The 13,736-nt window shown below is 38.7% G+C and overlaps 1 protein-coding gene across 2 annotated transcripts in view; it reads left to right on the top strand.

The window, feature by feature from the left end:
- The window catches only part of LOC149168885 (auxin response factor 6-like), a 128,092-nt gene that overhangs the window by 60,599 nt on the left and 53,757 nt on the right, over positions 1-13,736 (top strand). The gene's annotated exons all lie outside the window — the stretch shown is intronic.

Raw genomic sequence — 13,736 nt, 5'->3', positions numbered from 1 at the left:
TCCAATATGTCTTAAGCACTCCTTTCTGCTTTATTACTTGTCTAGAAATGGTTGTTACCTCCCAAACCTGTGCTTTAAGTGGTAAAGCCATAAAACACAAGTGCAACCTTAGGGGAGCTAAGAGGGGTGGTCCATTATCACCAGATCAATACCCGCTCTGACTTTAGGTTCGCTTTCTTTTGACACAAGGGGTGTGTTCCCAAGTGTATGATAAACTTTAGAAAATGGATGGGATGGTGACCTGAGACCAGTGCCTATCGAATTAGGGAAAATGTAGTCTAAAGGAGTTGAGATGATTTGAAAAAGATGTATAGAGTGGTTTAGATAGTGCTATTACAACATGTTAAAATCTCCATTTGGATGCTATTCAGATTGTAGAAATTACCCGGCCCTTACAAAGCTGCTCCTTAATATATATATGCATGACAACAAAGGGGTGACCATGCTCCAAACCAGAAATCTGCCCTATCTTTCACTGCAATGACATCAGCAAATTATCCAATTTAATAACAAAAATCAGCATGGGAGATGGATAGGAAACATCTCAACCCATACCCCTCTTTAATTGAGAAATCTGCCCTTGAATTAAAGCCCTATGAAGCAGAATTGAGATGAATTTCCAACAAATAAAATAGCAAGATGGATGAAGAATGAAGAACTTCACATATATAATCATCCCTAACTTTTCATTGCCATCATAAGATATTCAACTATGCTTATAGAGGGTATCACCCACAAGTCCAGCCATGAAAAGCAAATGGGAAAGAGCTATTCTTATAGAGTTTAGCTCAACTTTCCTTACAATAAAGTATTATTAAATGAATTCTAAATCCCCCTTTTTCTGCAAGGAGAAATAGAAAATATGTTTATCCATTTTCTTGATCCATGCTTTTCTCCAAGGAATAATGATAAAATACACAAACAAGTTATTAAATCTCTTCAAATGATGATGTTCTTCCTTTGATATCTTCAATGGCCTTGTAGAATGTGCTTGATGACTCCTTTTTGTTACATGCCATGCCCCCATGGAAAAAGTCCATGTATAAATTGTGATTTTGTCCAAATCTGAAGGTTCCTTGTGACATGTGTCTCTCCTTAACTTATGGAATTTCTAGGAAGAACCACTTAATAACCTCCTTTCCATAAATAGTATAATAACCCAAAAGAGGTAGAACACTCTTCAAGGTGTCCATTCATTCAGTCCTTGCATCATTTATTAATGCCACATGTCATCTCCTAGGTTAAGGCATTCATCAAGATAACCTCTTTAGCCATTATTAAGCGAGGGTGCATCCTAGGTAATTGTACAACAGTCAAAGTTCCAATTATATTTGTGCAAGAATTGGGTGCATCCTAGGTAAGTGTACAACAGTGAAAGTTCCAATGATATTTGTGCAAGAATTGGGTGCATCCCAGGTAAGTGTACAACAGTGAAAGTTCCGATGATATTTGTGCAAGAATTGGTTAAGGGTTTATAAATTCGCTCCTTGAAAGATGAGTACTCTTTAACATAAGCAACTTCTTGGTATTTGGGTACTTAATGAATGTTCTCTAGTGAATGGATTTTGACACAATTAAATAGCATTAAAATATCGCTAGAAGGGGGTGTACCCTTGAACTATGCGTGAGGAGGAGATATTGGGATTGTTATCGCCCAAACTATATGCCTCATTAAGGTTTTTATGAGATGTTAAGGTGGCACCACAGAAGACAAGTGCCCATTGTCACCTTGCATGAGTCCCCACTCTTTAGGCGAATTCTTACAAAGCCAAGGGAGGCTTCCCTGCACTAAAATATCCTCTACCGCAGGTTAGTAAAACAGGGCCTTAAAATACCTCTTGGGTGATGGGGTCTAGGAGTGATTTGTAAACTGTCGTGGATATTCCACTATGTTGGAAAATGCAAAGTGGCAACGTATTAATTCAATTTTCCTTAACCTTAATACCAGTGTTGAAAATATTGGTATCGGCAAAATATCGGTGAGGGTCAAGAAAATATCTTATCGGCAATATCGGCAAAATATCGACAAATATCGGCAAGCATAAAAAATGCATAATATATTCATTTTTTTTAGATTTATAAACATATAAAGCAATAACAACATGAACTAAACACATTGGCACATAAATATGAAGAAGGCATTGATATATATATGATGTCAAATAGAAATGATACATCAAACTTCAAAGGCGATACCAAATCCTGCTGAGCCCTGATAATTGTCTAATCAAGGACTCAAACAAAATAACATCACATATCCTGCTGATCCCTGATAGTGATAATTGTCTAATCAAGGACTCAAACAAAATAACATCACATATATAAAACTTTAAAAGTATTTCATCATCATGAGTTATAAACTTATATGTAGCAAAAGTTGCAAAACAAATAAAACTAGCAGCTATCTATCTGAGACCATTGGGCTCTCCCTAGCAGCTTTCTTTCTGGCTTGTTCAGCAATTGCTTCACGAGCATTTTGTATAACCTCTGCACTAGCAACCATACAAGGCATTACATCTGCATCATATGCAGAGAGTCTAGCCAGATGGTATTTCAATCGTATAACCCCTCTTGACATCTTGGTCCCACACAAGTTGCATGATATATATGCATGATTTGCCCCACCAACAGCCTCCCCATACTCCCAAAATGGGTCCAAGGCTTTTGGCATATTTGACATTTGTAGTGAACTAATTCAAACCTAGGGCACAAAAAAAACAGAAAATTGGCATTAAACCCCCCAACACAAAATGAAAAAATAATAAGTAATAACCACCTAATTAAAAAAAAATTACTAGATTATTTGCATTTTGCAATGTGAATGAAAAATGGCAATAAGAGGGTGAATAAGAAAGATGAAAAAAAAATGAAGCATGCTGTCCAAATATGGAGAAAACCCTTGCATTGGTTCATGGGCATGAAAATCACAGCAAATGGAAAAAAACAAAGAAACAAAATGTTGGTAGGCAAAGAGGCAAGCAAGCATAACCCTAAATCTACGAAAAAATCATTAACATAGGGGTTTTTAAGAACATATCTGTTAATGGAAGAAATGAAGTTTGTCTCACTATTCTTCAATCTTTGATCCACAAAAAAATCTTAGTTGGTGGTGATAATCGTTGTTTGATTCTCAAACCCTCCTTGACAACCACCACAAAACTCTTCCCCTTCCTTCTCCAACACTCGGAAACAAAAATGAAGAAAAGAAAAACGATTTTTCCTTTTTCTAGCCACGGCAAAACACGCCTGGCGATATTTTATATCGTCTTGCGATATTTTGCCGATATCTCGGAAATATCGCTATATTTTCGGGAGCCAAAAATATCGCGATATTTTCTTGGCGATATTTCGGCTCGGTGAAAATATCGCGATATTTATGATATTCGACGATATTTCTTTTTCATAAGAAGAGTCAGATTGATAGCCAAACTGTAGGCTTCATCATTATAACCAGCATTGTCACTCAGGCCTAACTTGACAAGCTCTACTTTATTTGAGAGCATTATATTGGGAGGCTTTATGTGTGATACCACACTACCTCTACAAGGTACATACCCCATCTGGATGTTCACAAGGTATGTCCATTTAGGACTATTCATATCTTGGATTTCCATTCCTGAATCCTCAAAGATTGTTGGTCCTCTTCGACCACTCTTTTCTTGGTATGTGTTCCATCCTCAAAGAGTCCCCGTACCTTCCCTAATTCTTTATCCTCAAGGAAACCATAGACGCTTATCCAATCCTCCACCATTCTCTCTCCATGACCTTCACTTAGACTTACGATAGTTAGTCCTGGTCAAGTGCTTGACACATGAAGAAGAGAATGCACATGTGATGTCCAACATAAGTCCCTCTCAACTAGAGAGGATATCCCTATTCCTTTTGACTGGGGAATAAATCCTGCTCCTTTTTCAAGGAGACTCCTTTACTCGTCAAAACCAGAGAATATTCCAGACTTCCTTTCAAATTTTGGAAGTCAACATTACAAGCCTTGTAGCTTATCTTTATAAGAGTATCAACTACTTGTTCTTCATAGCTACATGGCTCCCTCTTTCCTTCACATCTCTTGTATCGAGCTTGCTTTCTTCTAAGGTATTGTTGCACACATTTTGTCACAGTTCCAAGGAAGCAGTTGTGTCAATTTTTTCATAAGATCAAAATCACTAGCCAACAACTTATTATGTCATTGTAAATCCATTCTGCAAAGTTGTAATGTAAATGATGATAGTATGACTGGATAATTATGTAACAACCTAGGTAAGCTTATGATTTTGGTGACGAATTTCATCCTAGGAGTTTTTTAACCTCACTGATTAACCGTGTTTCTAAACACAACTAATCGGAGGAGTTTTTTCTCTCCCGCTTAAACCCCAAAGGTAGGGTGAAATTTATTGTCGTAGTCTTAGGTGAGTCCTAGTGTTCTTAGTCGAGTCTATTGTGTTAGCACTCCTCAGTGTCCCAAGGCTGAGAAAGGAGACTGACAGAGGGAACCTCAAACCAATCTTTTAGTTTGGCAGCTAGCCCTACCAAACCAGAGAGGGCTTTCTCTATGATCACAGCCAAGGATTTGACTGGTGCAAGAATGGATTTTAGGCTAGATAGTTCAGCTCAATTTGGGGTTTTTGATTTTAGGGTTTTTGTTGGATGATGGTCTAGGTCTAGGGGGCTAGGTCAGGGTTTCCAAAAGATGAGTTTGCAGAAATATAATGGGGCAAGGTAGGCATGCTCAGTTAGCATTCTTGATTTGTCATGGTGGATAGGGTAGAAAAGTAAGGTTTCAAAATGAGCATGAGTTCATGAATTCATTTTTATCAGAGTAATTTGTAACAAAAGTATGAGAGTTTCAACAAAAACATAGCATAAACATATGAATTCTGTTTAATACTTATGAAACAATCACAAGAAAGCATTAAGATGGAAGTAGAGAGGACAATACATTCAAACTGATGATAACAGAAGAAAAAACACTACTAATGAACATACCACAAGAATCCCACTATAATAGTTGCAACTCCTGTATATTACTCCTGCAAATAGTCACAAGTACACTAGCTCCACAAAGCCTTGACTAAACAACATCCAACCCTTTCACTAACTTAGATTTGGCTTGATATAGACCAAAAACCTCTTTCCCCTCTCTCAGGGGTCGAATCCAACATGATAGGAACTGTTTACATAAGAATCTCTAACCAAACCTAAATCTAGGAAAGTAAAAAACAAACCCTCACTATAGAGAAACTGATTCACTTTGACTTTTACAACAGTGATGAGCATGAATTTGGCTCAACTTGATCTCTAGTAGCATATTTACATTCAATTACATCATATTAACTCAAAAAAAGACAAATTACATCCTCAAGATCTGACTTTGACTGATGAATTTCGAAAATTTGATCTCCAGGGAAAAGCGCAGCGAAATTGGAGAAAAGCGCAGCCTCCAGGGAAAAGCGCAGCGCTGACTTTGAGGAGAGATTTGACTACCTTCCCGAGCTCCAAATCCAGATTTGAAGGTACCATTGGAAAGCTTAGGATGTCTAGTTGTCCATAGACTCCTCAAGCAAGCAAAATGGCCTCTCCAAGGCTGCGAAAAACTCATTCTCCCAAGGTCACTCTAAAAGCGCAACACCTGGGTCAAAATAGTGGCAGAAAGTGAGTTTTTAGGGTGTTTTTTTGCCTTTTTATTCCAAACTGAAAGCTAATATGGCACCCAAGTGGCATAGCTGATATGTGCAGGTGATAAGCTATCCAAGCATGTAAAGTTTTTGTCATTTGGAGGCCCCAAGGAAAAGCGTAGCGCACTTTCGGTAATTGCCAAAAATCCACAAAAATTCAAAATTTTCCTCAAAAATGGTCCAGACTTGCCCCTTTGAGTTGGAGAATGATGTGCTAGGAAATGAGAGAGGCCTCAACTAACAGGTCAAGTTTATCCTTCTTCCTTTGCTCAATTAGGGTTTTCCTCAATTCCCTTTTCAACTTTTTGACCCTGATATGACTAACCATGTGTCGAGTGTAGTAATGCCTTGCCATGTGCCTCTGTAGGTTGGTGGCCCTGTTTTCCCTTTTCAGGAGCATCTCCAAATGATCATTGACCTTCTCAAGCCAATACTCTTTGTTTTCTTCAAGATCTGCTTCAAATGATTTAACAAGGTCTTGTTGACCTAATGGAGTAGATGACTCACTCCCCTGCCCTTCTTGTCTCTGTAAACCTCTGGTCTTTGGCCCTATAGGCTTAATCTGAACCTCTCTGCCTTCAACATTTTCCACATCTACCACTGCCTTTCCTTTGTCATGCTTTGCCACCACATCAGTTTTAGGTTTGTTGAGCAAGATATTTTTTACCTTTAGCTCCATGTTTTCTTGCTGTAGGAATGCAATCATATAGTTGGCCTTTGCCAAGTCATCCTTTAGCCCTATGATTTCTGCCTCTTTCTCCTTGATGATTTGCTCATGTGACTTGTCCTCCTCATGCATTGTTAGATCTGCCATATATGTGTCAAAATCTACCTGCTCTTCCTCTTGCAAAGGTGCCTCATGGTGATATGCTGATGTCTCTTTCTCAACTGAAGTAGGCTTGGCCCTTTCAACATTGCTTGGAGTAAACACAAGCCTCTTTCCTTTGGTGTATGTTTTAGTCACCTCAACCCTATATATTCTTGTTATAGGTCTGCTTGTAGAACCCACTCCCTGTGGTCTTGGTGATGCCAAAGGTGTAGATTGATTGCTAGGTTGAGTTGGAGTAGGCAAAAGAGAGGCTGACTGCATGAATATCTTCCAAGACAAGTTGACTTGTGTACGCTGATGGCAAACAATGATTTTCACCAAGCCATGATGGAACAAGCTTGCTTGATGATCTTGCCCTTTGCTATGTACTTTTTCTGGCACTTTGACCAAGCTTCTGTAGAGGTAGTGAGGTAGGTTAAGAAGTTTAACACCTGTGAAATGCATTAGTAATCTAACATGGTACTGATATATCCTTGAAAACCTACCCTCACATGTGAAATATTTCATGATCATCTTCATGAGAGGGGCATACTTATCAAGCAAATGTCTAAAAGGAAAAATATGCTTTGGAGTAGCTCTGTAAGGAGGTTTCAAAAACATTTTATAATTTTCAATATCTAGGTCTGTCCTTTTGAACCAAATCTCTCCATGATTTGGGAGGCCAGTGGCTATGGCAATGGCCTTTCTTGAAATGGTAAAAGTGACCCCTGTAATAGTTGCCTTATCCCTCCTTAGACTGGTGGCAAAGGTGCTTGTTAATTTATCACTAAAACCTAGTTCTTCAATCTTTTGGTAGAAAACAAGGCAACCTGCATCTTGGAATGATTTCTTAAGGAAGGGTGAAGCCATGATGTCTTGCATTGTAGTGGGTTCATATATGATGATCTGGCCTCCCTTATGCTTCTTTTGATCAATGTTTGAGGTTTCTGGATCCATTGCAAACCCTAGCTCACTAAGAATAGGAATTAGGGTTTTGTGCTAGGAAAACAAGGGATTTTGGGGCAGTTTTAGGAATGGAGGGAGATGAAGGGGTTGGGGAGCTTCTAAATTCTTGGGAAAATTTAGGGGGTAGGGATAGATGTTAGGGAGTGTAGGGAAGTGAAATTTTAGGGGATGGGTGAGGGGAAAGGGTGCAAAAGTGGAAAACACAACCCTAACCTAGGAAAGTGTAGTTTAGGCTAGGGTTTGTGATGAATTAAAGGAGATGAGGGAAATGAGTGAAAGGAGGTGTCAAGGAAGGTGAATGAAGGTGAGGGAAGGTGGTTTGAGCCTTAACTTAGGGTTTTCTTAGAGCAAATGGATCAAAAACACTCAGACAACCAAAAATGTAGCAAACCCTAGGAGAGGGTGAATTCTGAGCTTTCAAAGGCAAACTGAAGCAAATGGAAGGTGGAGGGGCATGAGAGCCTTACTTACTTGTATTTTAGGAGCTGACACCTCTAGTTGCTGAAGAAATCCCTTGAAAACAAAGATTTGACACCTTGGAGGAAAAACGCAACACTTGAAAGAAAAGTGCAACGCTTTTGGAGAAAAGCACAACACAATAATGGAAAAATGGAGCGCAATAGTAATTTGGCACTCTTGGGCAAAAAGTTTGTCTTTCAGAAGGTGAGGATGACTTTTAGTGATGGAGTGAAGTCTTGAGAAGATGAAATGAATGAATGGTTTGCTCCTTTCATCTTTTATAGGCAAGGAGGTCGATTTTCTCTTGGGTGGTAATGTGGGCCCACCTTGTCTGTTACATAATGATATGAACTTGCTTTTGTACTGCAACCTTCAACTTCATCATGCAATATTACATCTTAATGAAGATCAAAATATGCTTTAGAGATCATTATAGAGTACTTTCCCTACTTACTACTCCCACAATGATGACCTAGATGATGTCATGACTGTTTTGACCATTTTGATGATTTGACCATAATGATGACATCTAATGGAGAATGAAACTGATGATTTGGACCTTTGTACATTGCAGTATGAGTGACCATGAGATGATGACTGAGGTGATGATCAAGACACTTTATTGATGACTCATCAGAATGAATGATGGCATGACCAAGATGGCATTTTGACCATGGAATGGAGGGAGTAGTAACCTACCTAGACATACTAACAAATGATCAATTTGTATTTGAAAGCCTATTGAAAATATAAAAATTTGACCTAAGATAGTAACACAATTTTTGAAAGAGTACATTTGATTACTGGTGACTGACAGGACTGATAGACACTAACATTGGTTCTAGCTGGGGATGGCAGCGCCTTTAGAAGGTGTCAAGAACATTGTAGACTAGGTAGGCATTATCCATTGGGCAATGGAGTAAAAAAAAAGTATACAAACTCAAAACTGAATTGATTGACTGACAAAACACAAGACCATTGAAACTAACATAAATTTCAAAAACAACAGCTGATAAGAAAAAGTCTTATTGCCTTCTCCTCGGGCTTCAAACTTTCATAACAACTCCTTCACACTTGGCAACAAAATAGACTGATATGTACAATGGAAATAAGAAATTTCTGAAGGAATCAAGTGAGGTAATGCTTGAGGAATCGACCATTGATCAGTGCCTCTGTCAGCTCTTGTCCATCTAGTTCTTCTAATAAATAGGCATTTTGACCTCTGAAAGCTGAAATCCTGTATGGTCCTTTCCACAAGTTATCAAACTTGCCATGCTTACCTTTCTCCTCATTCCGAGCATCCCATCGGAGAACAACATCTCCCAAACCAAAATCATCTGCTTTGTTTTTTCTGTCATAGATTTTCTTGATCTTTTCCTGAAGATTTGAAGTACTTCCTCCCTAGACTGTTGCAAATGAATCATTTGATTGATTCTCCGCTGAATATCATTGGGTTCACTGTCAACTTCCTGCAAGATCGTCATCATCGAGACAACAAGAGAAGTCGGAAAAACAGTGTGTACTCCATAGACCAGCTGAAAAGGTGACATACCTATGGACTTCTTGGTGCTCACTCTGTCTGCCCACAAAGCATTGATCAACTTTTTGTGCCAATTCTTCTTGTTTTCTTCCAACAACTTCTTGATGATATTTACCAATGATTTATTTGATGATTCAGCCAGCCCATTACCTTGTGGGTAATATGCTGTTGAACACCTGAGTTTGATGTGGTACTTGTCACAGAAATCAATCATCTTCTTCGACTTAAAGGCTGTTGCATTATCAGTGATAATTTTCTGTGGACAACCAAATCGGGACAAAATATTAGACTCAAGAAATTGAATTATTACCGCATCCGTAGCTTGTCTAGTGGGGATGGCCTCGATCCACTTCGTGAAATAGTCGGTTGTTGTTAAAATCCACTTGTGTTGAGTTGAAGATGAAGGGTGGATCTTGCCAATGAAATCAAGACACCACTGTTGAAAATCTGCTTGGACATAAATGGGCTGTAAGGGCAGCGGTAACAACTTTTTATTTCCCTGAATAATTTGACACTCATGACAACTCATTACAGTTTTGTATACATCAGAAAATAAACTTGGCCAATAATACCCAGCTCTCAAGATCTTGTTTGTTGTAGTCTTCCAATAAAGGTGACCGCCACAATCACCCTTATGAAAGTCATTCATTACCTCCTTTGCTTCGCTTTCAACCAGACAATTCAACAAAATTCCCCCCGATCTTTCCAGAATAAAGCATTGTCCAAAATACAATATCTTTGAGCCTTTAGCCTCAATGATGTAGCCTTACTTTTCGACACATCTGGTGGAGAATTCAAATGCGAAAGGACATAAACAATATCGAAATACCAAGGAGATGAGGTAAAAATCTGTGATACCTGAACAGATGGATCAACCACTTCTTCTTCGGACATTGCAGCAATAAGATTGATATCTAGAGCATGTAAATTGGATTTTGCCATCAGCTTCGCCAAACCCTACCCTTTGACCAACTTTGTAGGCTTAATTTCGAGGTCATACTCCAACATTGCAGCAATCCATTTACCTCGCCTACCTTCAGGATCATTCTGCATCAAAACATCCTTGACTACAGCATTTGGAACATAGGCAATAATATGTGAATGAAGAATGTACACCCGGAAATCCTTCAAAGCCTTTACTAGGGCCAAAGCCTGTTTTTCAATGATATTATACCTTAATGCCGCATCCCTTATGGTTCTGTTGAAAAATGCAATTGGCTGCTCTGTTTTTTGGTCTTTTTCCTGCATTAGGCAACAACCAATTTGTGCTCAGAAGCAAATGAAAAAATGAAAAAATCCATAATATAATCAAGGCTGATTAAGATGGGAGCATAAGACAATGCAGTTTTGACTTGGTTGAAAGATCTCCTTGCATACTTGGACCAACTTACCTTGTTGTCACTTTTCAACATGTTAGTTATTTCTCTTAGATGCTCAACAAGGTTAGGAATAAACCTTCTCAAGAAGTTGATCTTACCATTAAAAGACTGAATTTCCTTCTTGTTTCTTGGGTAATCCAATTGTTGGATTGCCTCAATTCTTGCAGGATCTATGCGGATGTCATCCTTTGATATGATATGACCAAGTAATTTGCCCTCTTCCATGGCAAACAAACTCTTCTTTGGATTCAGGGATATGCCGAATTTCCTGCACCTCTGGAAGACTATCCTCAAATGATGCAAGTGGTCTTCATTTGTTTGGAAGAAAACCGTTATATCATCAAGGTAAATAACCAAAAACACATCCTTTTCATTAGCGAAAGCGATGTCCATCGCTCGTTGAAATGTAGCTCCTGCATTTTTTAGCCCAAAAGGCATCTTGGCATACATGAAGGTACCCCACGGTGTAGTGAATGTTGTCTTTGCTTGGTCATCAGGATGGACCAAGATTTGATTATACCCAGAATAGCCATTGAGTAAAGACATTCTAGTAGAACCCACTACCCTTTGCAGAATGTGATCCATCTTTGGGAGAGGGTAATTGTCTTTCAAGGACACTTTGTTTACATTTCGGAAATCAATGCATAAACGGATCTCACCTTTCTTCTTTCGGACTGGAACCAGATTTGACATCCACTCAAAAAAGCGAAGAGGAGCAATGATACCAGCTTTATATAATCTGTTTACCTCTTTCTCTATGGATGGCAACAACTTCGGATTGATCCTCTTGAGCTTTTGGCGAAAGGACTTTTGATTGGGCTTGATAGGAATAGTATGCTGAATTACACTTTTATCATAAACCTTCAAATCTGAATATTCCCATGCAAACACATCAGAAAACTCGGCCAAAAGTGCTACACACTTACTTTTCATTTCCGGGGTTAAGAAATTTGACAACTTCACCATCTTTGGCTTCTCAACTGTGCCAATCTTGATGTCTTCAACTCCTGTTTTAGTGGGGACCAATGTCAGCTTTTGTGCAACATCATCATGATCGAAGAGCTCTTCCAAGGGTACAAGATCTCTTGGAATGGAATTGTCCTTCAACTGTAATATTTCCAATTCTGTGGCTTGGATCTCCTGATCATCTTCATAAAATACATCATCAATGTAAGAGGTGGCGAATTCTTCCTCCATTTGCAGAAAATTATTGATTTGCTTATCATCTTGAAACACTTGCCAGTATTGGAGATTATCAGGGACAATAGGGCAATGTTTAACATTGATTTCAAATTTCTTATTGGAATGTATTGGGATTTTAAACATGCTTGCAACAGTGGCAAGAGAATCAACCATGAAATTTTGGTTTCTTGGAATCAAAGATAATGTATACTCAGGAAAAGTTTTGAGGATATCTAACACAACATTGCGATATGCTCGCATCTTGGAATTTTTGGCCTGGTATTCCCCCTTTACTTGTTTGATAACCAATTCAAAGTCATGATAAACTGAAATTCTTTTTGCACCTAGATTCTTAAGAATCTTAAGATCGATAATCAAGGCTTCATATTCTGCTTCATTATTTGAGCAATTAAAAGCTAGTTTATATGAACATACCCTGACATTACAAGGAATGTTACCTGAGTGATTCATTGGAGTACAAATCCAAATTCCGATTCCAACTCCTTCCTTTCCTAGGGCTCCATCAAAATCCATGGTCCAAAGAGCCTCTTCCTCATCAAGAAGCTGAAATTCGGAGGAATGATCTTTATTTTTTGTTGGAAGATGACCAACTGTTTCAACATAATCTGTGTCCTTCACTGAATCCACTGTCCTTTCAACTGATATATTAGGCTGCAAATTGCTCAATCCCTATTCTTGATTTTCTGCAAGTGGAACTACTTCAACACTACCTGAAACTTCTGAAATTTCTGAAACTTCTTCAATTTGACTATCTAAATCAATTGAACTACTATCATTGTACAAAATGAAAGTTTCTAAATCAGTATGTACAACATGTATAGGGTGATTATTTGGCTTCTCTTTGCTAGTGATCATATATTTCATCTTGGTTTCCCGGTACAATTTTCTAAGTTGACCGAACACCAGTATAGTAGCATAAGAGAAATCAAGCTGCAAAGTACCTTTGAGTTTTGCTCCCCATGACCGGGAGAGCAGCATCCCATACCTTGGAGGAATATCCACAACAACCACATCCATCAGAGCATTTTTTGTCGGAATCTGATCTAAAGATACTACCAAGTCTTTAATGAGACTGAGACACTTAAATCTTCTTGAGTCAAAGGAGTAAAGGTCATGATATGATCGGGTAATATCCAGTCCTAACTTGTCCATGATGGCCTTAGGAATGAGATTGTGGGAAGCTCCAGAATCTAACGTGGCATTGTGAAGGATAAAATCATGGATCCTAAGACTGAGGTAAAATGGTGGGACTTCACTGTCTTCTAAGTTTCCATCTACGACAAGGCCAATCAAAAGTTCAGGGTGTGTTGGCATTATGACACAAGTTTGGCGCTATGACACAGTTGTTGTCCTTGATGGCAACTCACTTAGATGATAGATCACAGTTCAGGATCACAGAATGAAACAAAAAGATGTATACGCAGGTTCCCCTTGACCAAACTGCGTATCCACGCGGGTTTGCAAGCCAAAAGGCGCGTATGCGTATACACGCACTTTCACGCAAGGAAAAGTGCGTACATGTTGGAAAACTTGGTTTTGGTCTGTGGTATTTGGTCCTTGGTATTTTGACCCATGGTATTGATCCAAGGTATCTTGTCCGAAGTGTTGACCCCAGGTATTTGGTCCAAGGTATTGATTCTAAGTGGTTTTGGACCATGGTATTGAGTAAGGCCTAAGACTATAAAAGGAGGACGAGATCATTAGGCAAA

Source organism: Pinus tabuliformis, chromosome 4_2 (assembly GCF_031772625.1).
Source record: "Pinus tabuliformis cultivar Carrire ecotype Pingquan chromosome 4_2, CPIR1, whole genome shotgun sequence".
Taxonomy (NCBI): domain Eukaryota; kingdom Viridiplantae; phylum Streptophyta; class Pinopsida; order Pinales; family Pinaceae; genus Pinus; species Pinus tabuliformis.
Note: the sequence above shows the minus strand (reverse complement) of the source record. Positions and strands in the feature narration are given on the sequence as shown.